Consider the following 19,442-nt stretch of genomic DNA (forward strand, 5'->3'; position numbering starts at 1 on the left):
GTCTTCACCCCGTAAACGCAGAGCATGGCTCCTGCTAGAGCAGGAAGAATCTTCAGGGAGGTCTGTGCAACATTCTTCTTTCCAGAACCTGGGTTAGTCCTTTCTCTTCGTCATTCCCTGGAATTGTCTTGCCAGGGAGTTTTCCTTTCGAGATTTTTCCGTCGGGCAAGGGGTGGCTGGTTTAGCCCTTCCTCTTCACCTCTCGTGGAAGGGGCTTACCAGGCCTTTCCCTCCTCGGTTGCAACCCGAGGTTTTGTACTAGGAAGCCCCAGGAAGATCATGGGTACTTTCCTCCTCCCGGGCTCAAGCACCTTTGCGTTCCGTCGCCAAGTTTCGGGCAACTTGCGGGCAACCTCGATGTTGGAGCATCTAGACGCAGTGTCCGAGGGCTTCCTCTCGGGTGTCTCATCCGTGAATGTCGACAAGCTCAGACACTCTTCCATCCTTGGGAAAAGCTTGTTTTGAGCCCAAGATCAGAGAAATGGACAGTTGTGCGGAGGAAGTCGAGTTCCGTTTTCACTCCTTCAAGGCACTTACTTCCAGACCCTGCAGGCCTCTGACGCCTCTTCATTCAGCCTCGTCAGCCTAAGTTATCGGAACCGGCTACGGCAGCTAAGACAAGGTGTACAATAGCAGTCCCCTCCTGTCAGGGACAGGTAGCACGGGAAGCTCTCCCGGGGGGGCATAATCCTAGAGGGAGCGGCAGAGTTCACAAACTCTAGCATTGGCAATCCCCCTTGCAGGTCTCACGCTGTGGGGATGCCTAAGGTTACTCGTCCGGATAACAGCCTCCCGATGCCGATTCCTGCACGATCTCCGTGATCAGCCAAGGATATCGCGCCTCGCTCTTACCATCTCTCCTCCACTGTCAGCGAATCCATTGTCACTGAGCCTCTATGCCATGGGGTCGGCAAGAGGTTTGCCCGTTGGGCAGAAGGATCCATGCTTTAGGAGAAGGTCCTCCATAGGGTCGTCGACGGCTTCCCCCCCCGGCTTCTTCAGTCGATCCTTTCTTCTGGGAAAGCAACTGAGACGGGAGTTCCGTTGTCGACCTCTCAGCTCTGATCAAGTTTGTCGAACAAACTTCGTCCAGCGTAGAACAGCAGAGTCGATCAGACTGGTAACGAGGCTGCAGGACTCCTTAGGCCCTGGATCGGAAGGACGGGTACTTTCAGGTTCCATTCCATCCATCTTCCAGGAAGCTTTTGGAATTCAGCCTAGACTACAGGTGTTCCTGCTTAAGATGCGGTGTGGCGATCCCGCCGCGGCATCGTAGGTTTTTCCCCAGAGAACTCTCCCTGCTTTCCTCATGGCCGCTCAGGAGTAGGCTTCCGCCTCCTTCGCTTTTTGGAGGTCTGCTCAACTCTGGTAGGCTCGGGTTCGACCTTCTTCAACACCGGGACAAGCTTCCGGGTCTTTACCAAGAGTGAGGGATCATGGTAATTTGCTAGGAGCCTTCTCTACTTCTGCCTCAACATCTGAAGTATCTAGCCATGATATTGAGTCAACGGCCATACCACGTTGAAAAGACTGCTTCTCGTCCGATCAGCGAAGTTAAGCAACGTTGGGTCTGGTCAGTACTTGGATGGGTGACCGATTGGGAACACCAGATGCTGTTGACTCCTCCTCTGAGCCTTCCCTTCAGTTGACTGTGGCAAGGCTGAGGAGAGTCACAGTACCTGTTCTCAGTCATGGAGAGCTTTCAGCCCTACCTTGGAACATTTCCTGGGTCTCTTTTCCTCATTGACCCGTCTAGTTCCGAACGGTCGCCTCAGGATAAGTTCCCTGTGAGGCGGCCCAAGTTCCGGTGGTATCCAAGCAACGATTGACCGGACTTTCTGGTCCCTGTGGGACCAGTGGAACGTTTAGACCGGCAATGGGTTGACCTATGGAACCTCTTGCATGGGAGTGGATATTCTCGTCCTTTCCCCACATTTGATGCTGTTCTCGGACTCGTCAAAGAAAAGGGGGGGGGGGCCATGTTCCGGTCCAGGCCTATGGTCAGGACCTGAAGGGTACCTCCCCATCATTCAGGCAGGCTTAGGGGCCGTAGTCTGGCCCCTCTACAGATCCTACAGATCCTGCCGAGTCGCTCCGTGCGCGACAACTTCATGGTACTGGCGTATTCCAACCAGCAGGGAGGCGCATTTTCCTACTTTCGCATCTTGCTGTAGAGATACTGAGATGATCTGAGGTCCTCTCAATACCTATCGGCTCGCTCATTCCCGGCAGAGGAATGTTCTCTCTGATTATCTGAGCAGAGCCTCACAGATAGAGAGTACCTGGGGGTCTTTGGTCTATAGTAACCAGCAAGTCTTGGCCTGGGGGACCTGATCACGACAGCCTGGAACTTCAAGCTTCCGCTGTTCTTCCCCCCAGTCTCAGACCCCAAGACTCTTTGGCAAGATGCTTTCCGGTGACGGTGGGACAACATCAACGCTTGCGTCTTCCCACCATTGTTGTCTGTTGAGAATGGGTCTCAACAAGACCAGGTTGTCTGTCAACCTTTTGATGGCCCTGGGAGCTCCGCTGTGACTATACGCAGAACGGTTTCCGGACGCTCTGCTTCCCCTGACGGAACTCCCGGGAGAGCTTCTCCCACGACACAGGCTACTCAAACAACCACACTACAACATCTTTCACGAGCCGTTGCATTGCTTCGGCTTCACGCCTGTAGACACTACGCCGCCTCCTCAAGAAGAGACAACCCGCTACAGTCGCGGAGCGGAGGTCGCGTCACCTGCGATAGTCATCCGCAGGGGTCTACCAGGCGAAGTGGAGAGTCTTCTGTGGTTGGTGTCGTGGGAGAGATACCTCTTCCCTTGAGGCCTCTTCTCCAGCAATAACGGAGTTATTGCTTTTTGGGGGGAGGAAACTCTTTTCCGCTCTCGGCAGTAAAGCCTATCGCTCGGCCTTTCCCTGGCCTTCAGGCTGAAAGGAATAGACTTTTTCCTTCCCGCTTGACCTTTCTTCGCTCATGCGAAGCTGCGAACGTCCCTACCCCCAGTCGGAGTGAGACCTCCTCCATGGAGCATGGTTCGGACTCTTTAGTCCCTTAAGAGATCTTCTCAAGAACCATTACGTCAGGCCTCTGATCGTATTCCGTCTTGGGGGACGCTGCTCCTGCTCACTCTGGCCTCGGCCAGTGTGTAAGCAATCTTCATGGTCTCGTACGACTCCGCCCTTTCAAGAGAATAGGGGAAGGCAACATTCAGGTTCGCTCCTGAGTTGTTTTCTAGACTCAGAATCTTGGAGTCCCGGACCTTCGGTTCAACTCCTTCAAGATTTCGAGAGTCCGTTCTGTATCAGATGACCCAGACCTTCTCCTTCTTGCCAGTAAAGGAATCAAGGGGTTATCTTTGAGAACAGCTGCAGTTTGTCCTCATGTGCAAGCCGGTTTGGGAGCACGGAGGACACAGGGGAGAGTCACCAGTATACCTCTTCAGCTCGGACTCAAGGGCATTCATCTCGAAATGAATCCAGACCCTCCCCCGTCACGTCGCCCTACAGCATGATGTCGGATACATCGCAACGTCCCTCGCCTTCGAGTAGAACTACTCTGTGACGCAGGTGCTACAAGCTGGTGTCTGGAAGTGTCTAATGACCTTCGCAGCCCGCTTCCTGCAGGACGTGACCCACAGGAGTATCGATACGTTTCTATCGCTCTGTGGTGGCTACACTACAGCTGGTCCAACCTCAGGCTCCTTTTTGGACAGGTAGCAGAAAGTTGAGGGCATTGTTATCAGGTTTTAGTCTGCATGATCGAAAGAAGTATATCTGGCCCTTACTTCTTTCTTCATCGTCCCCTCTACTGGGGAAGCATCATCCTGGTCTCTGCATGGCTGACCTCAAACCTCTGCAGGTAAACCATGCTTCCTTGTGTTCCGAGTATTAAGTCAATACTGTCGCGTCCCCTATACCCTGACGAGGTGGTATTGTGAATGTCCTAACCCAGAGTTCCTTCTGGAACTCCAGGTCAACCGCGTAGGACTGGTCACACTTTCTTCCTTCACACACAAGCTTATATAGGCCACACATTTTCTTGCGGAGCAAGGAACTTGTGAGGTGCAGGGACTCCTTTTCTCAAGTGCGACTCACTCGGATTCTGAGTCCCCGGGTAAGCCAAAGCCAGTATGGCTGGGGACTTTCCACCCTTCCTAAGGGGTTAGTCACCCAATGTAAATAGCGTGGTTTGTATTTCGGTTACGGAACAAATGACAAATTCGGATATAATTTGTATTTTTCCTAACCATACAAACCTTAGCTATTTACACATATTTGCCCGCCAGCCCTGTCTCCCAAGTCAAGTCCTACCTCTAAGTGAAGTGAGAAATTTCACCGGTGTGTGAGGGAGGGAGGGGGTAGCAAGCTACCCCTCCCCCTACCCCTGCTAACTAGCGCGGGGTAGGAAACCCTCGTTAAAATCTAATGGCTCGTCATTTCCGCTACGCCGAAAGTAATACCAAATGTAAATAGGTAAGTTTTGTATGGTTAGGAAAAATACAAATTATCTCCGAATTTGTCATATTTCTCCTTCAAAGGCTTCTTTGAAGAGAGAAAATTCCAAGGACTCCCACTCGATTGGTCTCTTCCGAGAGGCCGTCGGGTGGTAGCGTAGGCCGTAGTTCTGTTGAACGATCCCGGGGTGCGGGAAAGGTAGTTGCCTCCCATAGCGAGGCAGCTGCCCCTCCTCCCCCGGAGGAGGGTTATTGATTTTTATGTGAATAACAATGATTTGTTATAGCTTTGGGTTTCCTTGGGGCTTCAGGGTTCACCCTCCAAGGAAGCCCTGTTTGACATGATCAAACTGGGAGCAGCTGTTAAGCAATCGCCGACGATAGCAGACATAGATCCTCTGTCTATCGTCGACGTTGTTTTAACGGAGGCCTCCGGTGTGTCTAATCAAACTCCTGCTCCTGTTGTTGCTGAGGTAGCTGAAGGCTTACCTTCCCCCTCTGAACATCCTTTGAGGGTGGAACTTAGTCCTACGGTCCCACCTGTTAGTGATTCTCCCTCTTGGGGGAGTTCACTTACAGAGACTCCTCTGCGGAGGCCTTATGATGGTCAGCTTGCTGATCCCACGGCCCCTAGAGGGCGTATAAGGCGGAAGGCTCGTCCTCCCCTTTGCCGTAGAGGACTTCCTTCTCCTCACAAGGGAGTTAGGAGGCACCTCTTCGGCTCGTCATCCCCGCAGTCCTCTGCCGAGGAGACTCGCCGTTCACCGATCCTGCCAGCTACCACCTTAGACCTCTCCGGAGATCGTTCGCGATCTCCTACGGTGGAAGGTCGTCCTTTGGGACCCCCTGACCTGTCACCCTCCAGTCCTGCTGACCTGCCATCACCCTTCAAGGCTGCTGATGCGCTATTTGCGCCTTCTAACCCAGTCATTGCACAGGCACCGGTCTCTTCGGGGCACAAGGTACTTGAGCGCAAAACTGCGCCTCAGTCCCTTAAGCGCCAGGTACCCCCTGCGCGCGATCACGCTGTTGCTGTTCCTGACTTAGCGCCCCAGCGTGCACCTGCTCACGTGCGCGCACCTATTCCTGTTCCTACGCGCCAGGGTTCCCCTGCACACCCACAATCTCCTGCACTCCCACGATCTCCTGCACGCCAGCGCCCACCTGCAGTTCCTGCTATAGCGCGCCAGCGCTCACCTGCAAACACGCGCTCATCTGTTCCCCTTACTCATCAGCGCACTTCTGGAGTTAACCGCGCAGTCGCAGTTGTTCCTGATACAGTGCGCAAGCGCTCACTGGCGCTAGCGCACCCCTACGTTCCAGCTCGCAGTCTAGGAGGTACCTAAGTTAGCGTACGGGCGCTCACAGGTACCCCTGCACTCTCCATCCGAACTGCGCACTCCTGTGCGCCCGAATCCTGTTGCGCGACGCGCGCCCAACTCAGCAGCACACACCTGTGCGCCTGAATCCGGTTGCGCGCCCATCACAGCAGCGCACTCCTGTGCGCCCGCATCCTGATGCACGCCATGCGCGCCCATGATCTTCTGCGCGCCCAGCGCGCCCACGACCTGCTCAGGGGACAGTTCCTGCACCACCTGCGCGCCAGCGCACAAATTCACCTTTGCGCTATCATGAGGCTGCGCAATCGCGCCCTCGCCCCGTGCTTCCAGATACGCGCGCTTCATGCCCACACGCTAGAGACATTTCTCCTGCGCGCGCGCCCAACAGTCTCGCCCGCACGGGCTCTTCAGCAGGTTCCTGCGCGCCCACGCACACGCGATCACATGATTGCTCACGTGCATTCATACCGCGCGCGATCCAGGGCAGAGCTCATCACGCGACCAGCGCGATTCCGCACGTGATTTCACGGGGCTTCAGGTGGACAGGTCATCGTCTCGTTCCCCTCCTCACAAGCGCAGAACAGCGCGCTCGCCGGAGGAGGGGAGGTTTCCGGACAGGTCTAAGGACTCTTTTTCTTCAGCTTGGTTTCAGGCGAACCCTCGTTTGTTGACTCTTCCTAGGGATCGATCGATCCCTTTCCCTCCAGAGGGAGTGTCTGAAAGCGCGACTGTCAGCCAGCAGCCCTGGTTTGGGACCATAGTCAGAGCTCTCATGCAGGCTTTTAAGCCTGTGTTCTCTAAACTGGGTCACAAAACAGTGGCGGCTTCTTCTCCCCTGAAGAGGAAGAGAGGAATCCCCTCCATGGTGACTTCTCCGAGGGCTAAGCTGTCTCCTCGGAAATCCTTGTGCAAGGCTCCCTCTCCCCCCCAGACTTTCTCTCCCTCCCCTGCGGATGAGGATTTCCCATCCTCAGGGGAGTCGGACGAGCCGGTCCGTTCCCCCATCGCACCAATGGGGGAAACTCCGCCTCTCCCTGTGAAGTCTTCTCGTACAGGGGTAGAGAAGAGCCTGCATCCATCGTTACTAGAGTCCTGTATCCCTCCCAGGAGGGAGCCGAAGGACTCTAAGACTTTACCTAAGTCTTTGGCAAGGATCAGACAAGAGCCAGCTAGACCTTCAGAGAATGTCCACGAGTCCCCCCAGGAAGAGCCTCTGGGGACGGGAGACTTTGCTGCTAGCCCTTCGGGAGGAGAGCTTCAAGAGTCAGAACATGCATTCTGGCAAGTTCTGACCCTCATGAGAAATCTCATTGGGTTTCCGGACCCAGAGATTCCTCCTCGTGAGGGTAAGGACACGGTCATGGACCGAGTCTATGGCATCCAGAAACCCTCTAGGGCCAGTGCAGCTTTGCCCTGGTCACAAGGGATGAAGAGTGCCAGAGACAAAGTCGAAGGCCAGCTCTCTGAGCTTGCCTCCTCCAACAGATCCAGCGCCGGTAACAAGCTCCTCCCTCCTCCTCGAGTCCACCAGAGGAGGTATTTCGAGATCTTAGAGGAGACTTGTATGGGTCTTCCTGTTCACCATTCTGTGGGAGAACTCACTGGGGGAGTCCCTCTAGAGAGACTCCCCAACCGGCATGTTCCGTATTCTGATACTGAGATCCTAAGCCAGGAGAAGGTGGCGAAGTGTGCCATGCAGGCAACCTCGTGGCTTGACATCTGGCTGGGGTCTCTGGGCATCCTGGTGCGGTCTGAGGATCTGTCCAAGGAAAGCACCAGGAAGGCACTGGAGACATTCTTACTCTCAGGCACGCGGACCATCGAGTTTCTGGCCCACCAAGTCTCGAGCTTGTGGGCCAATACGATCCTGAAACGACGGGACGCAGTGGCTGAGAGATTTCGCCAGAATGTCCCCAGTTCCGACGTTAGCAGGCTCAGACATTCTTCCGTACTCGGTAAGAGTTTGTTTGAGCCTAAGGACGTGGAGCTAGCTGCTGAGATGTGGAGGAAGTCCAACCAGGATTCCCTCTTCCATAGGGCCCTGACATCGAGGCCCTACAAACCTCCAGCAACCCAACAGTCCCGTCCAGCTAAGAATGCGAAGAAGACGACAGCAGCAAAGCCAAAGGTGTCTAAGCCCTTTCCTGTCAAGGATAGGAAGGGCAGAAAGTCCTCCAGGGGAGGTAAAAATCCTAGAGGGAGCGGCCGAGGCCGTGAACGCTAGGGTTGGCAGTCCCCCTGCATGTCCACCAGGGTGGGGGATGCCTACAAAGTTGCGCGACAAGGTGGCAGCAACTCGGGGCAGATACCTGGACGATTTCCGTGATCAGTCAGGGATATCGCGTCCCATTCACAATATCTCTACCTCCCCTGACAGCGAAGCCAGTGTCATTGAGCTCCCTTACCATGGGATCGGTAAGGGGGCAAGCCCCCCGGGCAGAAGTCGAGACCATGTTGAAGAAGGACGCTCTCCAAGAGGTGGCAGACGGGTCCCCAGGCTTCTAGAGTTGACTCTTTCTTGTAAAGAAGGCGTCTGGAGGCTGGAGACCAGTCATCGACCTCTCTACTCTGAACGGGTATGTCAAAATACACCGTTCAGCATGGAGACGGCAGAAACGGTCAGACTTGCAGTGAGACCACAAAACTTTGTGTACACTGGACCTGAAGGACGCGTACTTCCAGATCCCAGTCCACCCGTCTTCAAGGAAGTACTTAAGATTTTGCCTAGACAACAAGATCTACCAGTTCAAGGTGCTGTGCTTCAGTCTCTCCACAGCTCCTCAAGTGTTCACCAGAGTGTTCACCCTGATATCATCGTGGGCTCACAGGATCGGTATCCGTCTCCTCCGTTACCTGGACGACTGGCTGATCCTAGCAGACTCGGAGGCAACCCTTTTTCGCCACCAAGACAAGCTTCTCGAACTTTGCCAGGATCTAGGGATCATGGTAAATCTCGAGAAGTCCTCTCTGCAGCCCTCTCAAAAACTGGTATACATAGGCAAGGTCATAGACACCAATCTCCACAAAGCCTTCCCGTCAGATGACAGGATAGCAAGGCTGAGGAAGGTCGCAAGGCCTTTCCTCAAACGAGAAGAACTTCCAGCCCAAACGTGGTTACGTCTCCTCGGCCATCTCTCTTTCTTGGCCCGTCTGGGTCCCAATGGTCGCCTCAGAATGAGATCTCTCCAGTGGCGACTCAAGTCTCGGTGGAATCAAGGACACGATTCCCCGGAAACTCTGATCCCTATGGGTCCTACGGAACAGACGGACCTTCAGTGGTGGGTGGCAGACGAGAGCCTACGAAAGGGAGTGGATCTTCTCGTCCTTCCCCCGGATTTGATGTTGTTTTCGGACGCATCAAAGGAAGGGTGGGGGGCCCACGTTCTGAACCACAGGACCTCAGGCCTGTGGTCAGAATCAGAAAAGTACTTCCACATAAACCTGTTAGAAATGAAGGCCGTATTCCTGGCACTTCAGAAGTTCCATCAGGTCCTGGCAGGCCACTCTGTGGTGGTGATGAGCGACAACACCACAGTGATGGCTTATATCAACAATCAGGGAGGTACCTTTTCAGAATAGCTATCCCATCTTGCAGTAGAGATACTGAGATGGTCCGAAGTCCACTCGGTCACACTATCAGCTCGCTTCATTCCAGGCAAGAGGAATGTGCTCGCCGACAGTCTGAGCAGAGCGACGCAGATAGTGAGTACCGAATGGTCTTTGGATTGTCAAGTAGCCAACAAAGTCCTGACTTTGTGGGGTTCCCCGACGGTGGATCTGTTCGCTACAGCGCTGAACTTCAAGCTCCCGCTGTACTGCTCCCCAGTCCCGGACTCCAAGGCTCTCTGGCAAGATGCCTTCCAACAACGGTGGGACAACATCGATGTATACGCCTTTCCCCCATTCTGTCTGATGAGGAGGGTGCTCAACAAGACCAGAATATCGGTCAATCTATCGATGACCCTGATAGCTCCGCTATGGCATCACGCAGAGTGGTTTCCGGACCTTCTGCAACTCCTCACGGAACTCCCGAAAGAACTCCCTCCACGTCACGAGCTACTCAAACAACCACACGCCAACATCTTCCACAAAGCCGTAGCTTCGCTTCGACTTCACGCCTGGAGACTATCCAGCACCTCCTCGCTGAGAGAGGATTTTCGCTGCAAGTTGCGAATAGGATGTCTGGACACCTGCGCAGGTCATCCGCAGGGGTCTACCAGGCGAAGTGGCGAGTTTTCTGTGGTTGGTGTCGTGGAAGGGGCATCTCTCCACTCAATGCCACTATTCCAGCAATAGCGGAGTTCTTCGTGTATTTGCGGGAAGAAATGCGTCTTTCAGTCTCGGCAGTGAAAGGCTATCGCTCAGCCTTAAGTCTAGCCTTCAGGCCCAAAGGAGTGGACATTTCTTCCTCGCTGGAACTTTCTCTACTCATACGGAGTTATGAACTTACTTGTCCTCAGTCGGAAGTGAGACCTCCATGGAACGTGGTTCGAGTTCTCAGGTCTCTGAAGAGACTTCCCTACGAACCATTATGCCAGGCTTCAGATCGCCATCTTATTTGGAAGACGGTGTTCCTTCTAGCTTTGGCTTCGGCCAAACGAGTCAGCGAACTTCATGGTCTCTCATTCGATATCGCCCATTCAAGGGGAGGGGGGAGGTAACGTTCAGGGTCGTCCCTGAGTTTGTTGCCAAGACTCAGAATCCGGGAGTGCCGGACCCTCGGTTCGACTCTTTTCAGGTTTCGAGTCTTCTTTCTGTAACAGATGACCCAGACCATCTCCTACTGTGCTCATTAAGGAGTCTGAGGTTGTATCTTAAAAGAACAGCTGCAGTTCGTCCCCAGGTGCAAGCCTTGTTTGTGAGCACTTGGAAAACGAAGAGGAGGGTCACTAGGAATACCATCTCAGCCTGGATTCGCAAGGTAATACACCTAGCCTTAAATCCTGACCCTCCTCCGTCACATCGCCCTAGAGCACATGATGTCAGGGGCATAGCTACGTCCCTAGCCTTCAAGAAAAACTATTCAGTGACGCAGGTCCTTCAAGCTGGGGTGTGGAAGCGTCAGACGACCTTCACAGCCCACTACCTGCAAGACGTGACACACAGGAGGCTTGATACGTTCTCTATCGGCCCTGTGGTGGCTGCACAACAGCTGGTCTAACCTCAGGCTCCTTAATGGACAGGTAGCAGAAGGTTGAGGGCATTGTTACCTGGTTTTAGTCTGCATGAATGAAAAGTTGTTCCGTAACCGAAATACAAACCACGCTATTTACATTGGGTATTACTTTCGGCATAGCTGAAATGACGAGCCATTAGATTTTAACGAGGGTTTCCTACCCCGCGCTAGTTATCAGGGGTAGGGGGAGGGGTAGCTTGCTACCCCTCCCTCCCTCACACACCAGTGAAATGTCTCACTTCACTTTTGGCTCGGACAGTGGACAGACGTGCCTGTCTTTGTCCTCGCTTGGCAGCTATTTTTTTTGTTTTGTCTTTACTTAATCACTTACTTTTCTTTTACTCAATATATATGTAATAATTTTTTCGTGTTTATGTATATATTTGAGTATAGAAATCAGTAAGTTTCCTTTTCAGAGTTCGTGCTTGTGTGTGTAGTGTACGATATCTCCGTGGAGCCCTCGGCAATTAGGCCACCACAGTGTAATTTCATGGGTTGCGGTTGAGTCCTTCCCGTGTGGGTGGCGTTGCTACGCCGTATGTTTTGTCTCAATTAGTTTATGAATCTAATTGTTTTGGTTGATTTTTCAGTTTTGTAGAACGATTCCTTTCGGGGTTTTCGTTCTTTATTTAGTGTTCATTCATTTTTTTAAATTACGCAGTTACATAGTTACATAATTATAATTGTTATAATTCTGTGTTTGATACAGCTCTCCTTCCGTGAGTGTAAGTGGTTGTTTTTATTTTTCACAGTTAACGATCTAGTTCGTTTCTGTGATGTGGCAATGGAGTGAGCTGTCTTGTTGAGGCCTGGGGATTCTGCTGTTGCTGCTTCCCCTATAGATCTTCGTCAGGGGCGTGTCTCCTTCTCCTGGAAGTACTCCCGTGACGATTGACAGCTCTCCAGTTCATTTTAGAACACTCAGGAGGCTCGCCTCTTTGGGTGGGTAACTTTCCTTCCGAGGGAAGTTTTCCTATCCAGGCTTGAGTTTTTTCCCTTTTGGGGGATCTCCTCTTGCCTTTTTTTTGTGCGACTATGCTCTTGGTGCTGAGCGGTCGCACCTCCAGGTACGCTCAAGGGGCTGGGCAACTGCAGGAGCCCCTCTTCGGAGGATTGATCTTTTTAGGTCACTGGCTGATCCGTCTCTTCTACGAAGTGTTTCTCTTTCGTTCGCGAGGGAGTACACTCATAGAGACTCCTCTTCGGAGGACTCTTCTGCTGTTGTTGCTGTTGGCCGCCTTTGCCGTAAGGCTCACCGTCCGCTACGTAGTAAGGGCCTCCTGTCTCCCTATAAGGGTGCTAAGAGGCGCCTTTTTGAATCTCCTCCGTATGCAGCCTGCAGCTCCTACCTCCTTAGATCTCTCCGGGGATCGATCGCCAACGCCTTCCTGACCTTCCGCCCCTGGTGCAGATGGACAGCAGTCTGATCTCGTCATCCGACGCGCAACGGTCCTTTCGGGGCAAAGGGTTGCCTCCTACGGGGGGTGCTTCCCTTGCGTGTCAGGGTTCCCCTGCGCGCCGTTCTGCAGTGTTAGCGCACAGGCGCTCTCCTGCTCATCAGCGTTTTCCTGATTGCTAGCGCTCTCCTGTTTGCCAGCGCTCTCCTGGTCGTCAGCGCTCTCCTGATGATCGTCGCTCCACTGCTCGCCAGCGCTCTCCTGAGGACTCCGAACATCTTGCTGTTCCTGTTGTGCGCCCTGCGCGCCATCGGTCTCCTGAGCGCTCTAGATCTCCTGCCCGTCAGAGCGCACTTGCGCTTCCAGTTCCTGATACGCGCCCTGTGCGCCCACGTTCCCCCGCGCAACCTAGAACTTCGGTTCAGGTCTTGGACAAGGACTCTTCTTCTACGCTCAGGATTCCACGCGTCGCCCTTCTGCTTTCCAGCGATCACCAGCTCGCCAGCGACCACAGACGCGTCATCGTTCGCCTGCTCGTCAGTGATCTCCTGCACGTCAACGATCGCCATCGATCTTCCACGCGTGTCAGGTCCCCTGGACACCATCAGTAGCGATCTAGCACCCGCCTGCTGTGGACCACGATCTCCGGTAGCTGAGTCTTGCCGTAGATATTCCTCCTGTTCGCCAGCGCTCACCTTTACTTCTGTCCTTCTGTGCGCCAGCTTCCTTCAATCGCCAGCGCACATCTGCGCGCCCTTTTCTGCCACGCACCAATGTGGGCCAACAATTTTTTCTGACCGTCCAGGATCGCCTGATTGACAGCTCGCATCAGCGCTCACCTTCCTGATACACCTGCGCGCCTTCTGATTAGCGCGATGCGCGCTAACCATCCCTAGTCTCTTACGCGTCAGCGATCTCCTACGCGCCCGCGCGATTCTTCGCCTGCTCGCTAGCGTTTTGTTAACGCACCACCGCTCGCCAACGCGCCGTCGCTCGCCAACGCGCCGTCGCTCGCCAACGCGCCGTCGCTCGCCAACGCGCCGTCGCTCGCCAACGCGCCGTCGCTCGCCAACGCGCCGTCGCTCGCCAACGCGCCGTCGCTCGCCAACGCGCCGTCGCTCGCCAACGCGCCGTCGCTCGCCAACGCGCCGTCGCTCGCCAACGCGCCGTCGCTCGCCAACGCGCCGGCGCTCGCCAACGCGCCGGCGCTCGCCAACGCGCCGGCGCTCGCCAACGCGCCGGCGCTCGCCAACGCGCCGGCGCTCGCCAACGCGCCTTCACTCGCCTACGGGCCTTCGCTTGCCAAAACGCGCCATCGGTTGTCAACTCGCCATCGCCCGCCTACGCGCCATCGGTCTCCCGACCGCTCGCACCACCACACGCCCACGTGCCCGTGCGCCTACGCGCATGCGCTCCAATGTTCGCCCGTGCGTGAACCGACGGTGTTCCATCGCGCGAACCGACGGTGTTCCATCGTGCGAACCGACGGTGTTCCATCGTGCGAACCGACGGTGTTCCATCGCGCGAACCGACGGTGTTCCATCGCGCGAACCGACGGTGTTCCATCGCGCGAACCGACGGTGTTCCATCGCGCGAACCGACGGTGTTCCATCGCGCGAACCGACGGGGTTCCATCGCGCGAACCGACGGGGTTCCATCGCGCGAACCGACGGGGTTCCATCGCGCGAACCGACGGGGTTCCATCGCGTGAGCGCCGCCTTGATTCCTGCAGTAGCCATTGCTTGCCTACGGGTCATCGCTCGCCTGTGAACTATCGGATTCCGACCGCCAGCTCTCGCCCTTCCAGCCACGCTGGCCCTCCTTCTGCGCTCCCTCGCGCACTTTCGTCCGCGCTCCTGCGTGCCCGCGCACGGGCGCTTCCACGTTCGGCCACATGCGAACCATTGATTTACCATCGCGCGAGCGCCAGGGCGATTGCGACCGCGATTCCCGACGGGGTTTCGCAACACGGCCACCCTGGCGAGTCTTCTGGAGAGCGTATTTCCAGAACACGGTCTTCACCCCGTAAACGCAGCGCATGGCACGTGCAAGAGCAGGAAGAATCTTCAGAGAGGTCTGGGCAACATTCTTCTTTCCAGAACCTGTGTTAGCCCTTCTTCCTCGTCATTCCCTGAAAGTGTCGTGCCAGGGAGTTTTCCTTTCGAGATATTTCCGTCGGGCAAGGGGTGACTGGTTTAGCCCCTCCTCTTCTCCATCCCGTGGAAGGGGCTTACCAGGTCCTTTCCCTCCTCGGTTGCGACCCGAGGTTTTGTACAAGGAAGCTCCAGGAAGATCATAGGTACTTTCCTCCTCTCAGGCTCAAGCACCTTTGCGTTCCGTCGCTAAGTTTCGAACTTGCGGGCAAACTTGATGTTGCAGCATCTCGACGCAGTGACCGAGGGCTTCCCCTCGGGTGTCTCATCCGTAGATGTCGACAAGCTCAGACACTCTTCCATCCTTGGGAAGAGCTTGTTTGAGCCCAAGGACAGAGACATGGACAGCTGTTGTGCGGAGGAAGTCGACTTCCGTTTCCACTCCTCCAAGGCACTTTCTTCCAGACCCTGCAGGCCTCAAACGCCTCTTCTTTCAATCTCGTTGGCCTAAGTTATCGGACCGGCTACGGCAGCTAAGACAAGGTGTACAATAGCAGTCCCCTCCTGTCAGGGACAGGTAGCACGGGAGGCTCTCCCGGGGAGGCATAATCCTAGAGGGAGCGGCAGAGTTCACAAACTCTAGGATTGGCAACCCCCCCTTGCAGGTCTCACGCTGGGGGAATGCCTAAGGTTACTCATCCGGATAACAGCTTCCCGATGTAGATTCCTGCACGATCTCCGTGATCAGCCAAGGATATCGCGCCTCGCTCTTACCATCTCTCCGTCTCTGTCAGCGAATCCAGTGTCACTGAGCCTCTATGCCATGGGGTCGGCAAGAGTTTTGCCCGTTTGGGCAGAAGGATCCATGCCTTAGGAGAAGGTCCTCGATAGGGTCGTCGACGGCTTCACCCCCCGGATTCTTCAGTCGATCCTTTCCTCTGGGAAAGCAACTGAGACGGGAGTTCCGTTGTCGACCTCTCAGCTCTGATCAAGTTTGTCGAACAAACTTCGTCCAGCGTGGAACAGCAGAGTCGATCAGACTGGTATCAAGGCTGCAGGACTCCTTAGGCCCTGGATTGGAAGGACGTGTACTTTCAGGTTCCATTCCATCCATCTTCCAGGAAGCTTTTGGAATTCAGCCTAGACTACAGGTGTTCCTGCTTAAGATGCGGTGTGGCGATCCCGCCGCGGTATCGCAGCTTTTTCCCCAGAGAACTCTCCCTGCTTTCCTCATGGCCGCTCAGGAGCAGGCTTCCGCCTCCTTCGCTTTTTGGAGGTCTGGTCAACTCCGGTAGGCTCGGGCTCGACCTTCTTCAGCGCCGGGACAAGCTTCCGGGTCTTTACCAAGAGTGAGGGATCATGGTAATTTGCTAGGAGCCTTCTCTACTTTTGCCTCAACATCTGGAGTATCTAGCCATGATATTGCGTCAACGGCCATACCACGTTGGAAACACTGCTTCTCGTCCGATCAGCGAAGTTAAGCAACGTTGGGTCTGGTCAGTACTTGGATGGGCGACCGCCTGGGAACACCAGATGCTGTTGCCTCCTTCTCCGAGCCTTCCCTTCAGTTGACTGTGACAATGCTGAGGAGAGTCGCAGTACCTGTCCTCAGTCAAGCAGAGCTTTCAGCCCTACCTTGGAACGTTTCCTGGGTCTCTTTTCCTCATTGACCCGTCTAAAGTCTTGAACGGTCGCCTCAGGATAAGTTCCCTGTGAGGCGGCCCAAGTTACGGTGGTATCAAAGCAACGATTAACCGGACTTTCTGGCCCCTATGGGACCAGCGGAACGTTTAGATCTGCAATGGGGGTTGACCTATGGAACCTCTTGATGGGAGTGGATATTCTCGTCCTTTCCCCACATTTTGATGCTGTTCTCGGACTCGTCAAAGTAAAGGGGGGGGGGGGGGGGGAGGGAGCATGTTCCGGTTCAGGCCTATGGGCAGGACCTGAAGGATACCTCCCCATCATTCAGGCAGGCTTAGGGGCCGTAGTCTGGCCCCTCTACAGATCCTACAATTCCTGCCGAGTCGCTCCGTGCGCGACGACTTAATGGTACTGGCGTATTCCAATCAGCAGGGGACGCATTTTCATACCTTCGCATCTTGCAGTAGAGATACTGAGATGATCCGAGGTCCTCTCAATACCACTATCGGCTTGCTCATTCCGGGCAGAGAAATGTTCTCTCCGACTATCTGAGCAGAGCCTCGCAGATAGAGAGTACCTGGGGGTCTTTGGCCTATAGTAACCAGCAAGTCCTGGCCTGGGGGACCTGATCGCGACAGTTTGGAACTTCAAGTTTCCGCTGTTCTTCCCCCCAGTCTCACACCCCAAGACTCTTTGGCAAGATGCTTTCCGGTGACGGTGGGACAACATCGACGCCTGCGTCTTCCCACCATTGTTCTCTGTTAAGAATGGGTCTCAACAAGACCAGGTTGTCTGTCAACCTTTCGATGGCCCTGAGAGCTCCACTGTGACTATACGCAGAACGGTTTCCGGACCCTCTGCTTCCCCTGACGGAACTCCCGGGAGAGCTTCTTCCACGGCACAGGCTACTCAAACAACCACACTACAACATCTTTCACGAGCCGTTGCATTGCTTCGGCTTCACGCCTGGAGACACTACGCCGCCTCCTCAAGAAGAGACAACCCGCTACAGTTGCGGAGCGGAGGTCGCTTCACCTGCGATAGTCATCCGCAGGGGTCTACCAGGCGAAGTGGAGAGTCTTCTGTGGTTGGTGTCGTGGGAGAGATACCTCTTCCATTGAGGCCTCTTCTCCAGCAATAACGGAGTTATTGCTTTTCGGCGGGAAGAAACTCTTTTCCGCTCTCGGCAGTGAAGCCTATCGCTCAGCCTTTCCCTGGCCTTCAGGCTGAAAGGAATAGACTTTTTCCTTCCCGCTGGACCTTTCTAGCGAAGCTGCGAACGTCCCTGCCACCAGTCGGAGTGAGACCTCCTCCATGGGGCATGGTTCGGACTCTTTAGTCCCTTAAGAGATCTTCTCAAGAACCATTACGTCAGGCCTCTGATCGTATTCCGTCTTGGGGGACGCTGCTCCTGCTCACTCTGGCCTCGGCCAGTGTGTAAGCAATCTTCATGGTCTCGTACGACTCCGCCCTTTCAAGAGAATAGGGGAAGGCAACATTCAGGTTCGCTCCTGAGTTGTTTTCTAGACTCAGAATCTTGGAGTCCCGGACCTTTGGTCCGACTCCTTCAAGATTTTGAGTCTCCATTCTGTATCAGATGACCCAAACCTTCTCTTTCTTGCCAGTAAAGGAATCGAGGAGTTATCTTTGAGAACAGCTACAGTTTGTCCTCACGTGCAGCCGGGTTGGGAGCACAGGGAGGACACAGGGGAGAGTCACCAGTATACCTCTTCAGCTCGGACTCAAGGACATTCATCTCGACCTGAATCCAGACCCTCCCCCGTCACGTCGCCCTACAGCACGATGTCGGATACATCGCAACGTCCCTCGCCTTCGAGTAGAACTACTCTGTGACGCAGGTGCTACAAGCTGGACTCTGTATGCGTCTAATGACCTTCGCAGCCCGCTTCCTGTAGGACGTGACCCACAGGAGTATCGATACGTTTCTATCACTCTGTGGTGGCTACACAACAGCTGGTCTAACCTCAGGCTCCTTTTTGGACAGGTAGCAGAAGGTTGAGGGCATTATTATCAGGTTTTAGTCTGCATGAACGAGAGAAGTATGTCTGGCCCTTACTTCTTTCTTCATCATCCCTTTTTAGTGGGGAAGCAGCATCCTAGTCTCTGCATAGCTGACCCCAAACCTCTGCAGGTAAACCATGCTTCCTTGTGTTCCGAGTATTGAGTCAATACTGTCGCGTCCCCCATACCTTGACGAGGTGGTATTGGGAACTTCCTAACCCAGAGTTCCATCTGGAACTCCAGGTCAACTGCGTAGGACGGGTCACACTTTCTTCCTTCACACACAAGCTTATGTAGGCCACACGTTTCCTTGCGGAGCAAGGAACTTGTGAGGTGCAGGGACTCCTTTTCTCGAGTGCGACTCACTCGGATTCTGAGTCCCCTGGTAAGCCAAAGCCAGTATGGCTGGGGACTTTCCACCCTTCCTAAGGGGTTAGTCACCCAATGTAAATAGCGTGGTTTGTATTTCGGTTACGGAACAAATGACAAATTCGGAGATAATTTGTATTTTTCCTAACCATACAAACCTTAGCTATTTACACATATTTGCCTGCCAGCCCTGTCCCCCAAGTCAAGTCCTACCTCTAAGTGAAGTGAGACATTTCACCTGTGTGTGAGGGGGGGGAGGGGTAGCAAGCTACCCATCTCCCTACCCCTGCTAACTAGCGCGGGGTAGGAAACCCTCGTTAAAATCTAATGGCTCATCATTTCAGCTACGCCGAAAGTAATACCCAATGTAAATAGCTAAGGTTTGTATGGTTAGGAAAAATACAAATTATCTCCGAATTTGTCATGTTTGTCTGGCCCTTATTCTTTTCTTCATCCTCTCCTCCCTTGGAGAAAGCAGCATCCTGGGGTCTCTGCACAGCTGACCTCAAACCACTGTAGGTAAACCATGCTTCCTTGTGTATCCAGTATTAAGGTCAATACTGTTATGTCCCCATACCCTGACGAGGTGGTATTGGGAGAGTCCTAGCCTAGAATTCCATCTGAAGAACTCCAGGTCAACTTCCTAGGACGAGTCACTTCTCACCTTCACACACAGCTTATGTAGGCCGCAGCAGTTACACAGCAATGCTAGCGAGGCGCAGGGACTCCTTATATCTTGAGTACTTACACACTCAAATATTGAGTCCCCGGGCAAAGCCAAAGCCAGTATGGCAGGGACTTACCACCCTTCCTAAGGGGTGAGTCACCCATATTAAATAGCGTGGTTTTTATTTCAGTTACGGAACAAATGACAAATTCGTAGATAATTTGTATTTTTCCTAACTACAAAACTTAGCTATTTAATCAAACTTGCCCGTCAGCCC

General features: G+C 54.1%; 1 protein-coding gene and 2 non-coding genes across 3 annotated transcripts in view; all 3 read left to right on the forward strand.

Annotated features, from left to right (window-relative positions):
- LOC137645741 (uncharacterized) overlaps positions 1–19,442 on the forward strand; it is a 326,800-nt gene that overhangs the window by 20,396 nt on the left and 286,962 nt on the right. The gene's annotated exons all lie outside the window — the stretch shown is intronic.
- LOC137646150 (5S ribosomal RNA) lies at positions 1,504–1,622 on the forward strand. The gene has a single exon (XR_011045409.1). It is a non-coding gene; the product is annotated as a 5S ribosomal RNA (ribosomal RNA).
- On the forward strand, positions 15,890–16,008 carry LOC137646209 (5S ribosomal RNA). The gene has a single exon (XR_011045437.1). It is a non-coding gene; the product is annotated as a 5S ribosomal RNA (ribosomal RNA).

This window comes from Palaemon carinicauda, chromosome 8, assembly GCF_036898095.1.
Source record: "Palaemon carinicauda isolate YSFRI2023 chromosome 8, ASM3689809v2, whole genome shotgun sequence".
NCBI lineage: Eukaryota > Metazoa > Arthropoda > Malacostraca > Decapoda > Palaemonidae > Palaemon > Palaemon carinicauda.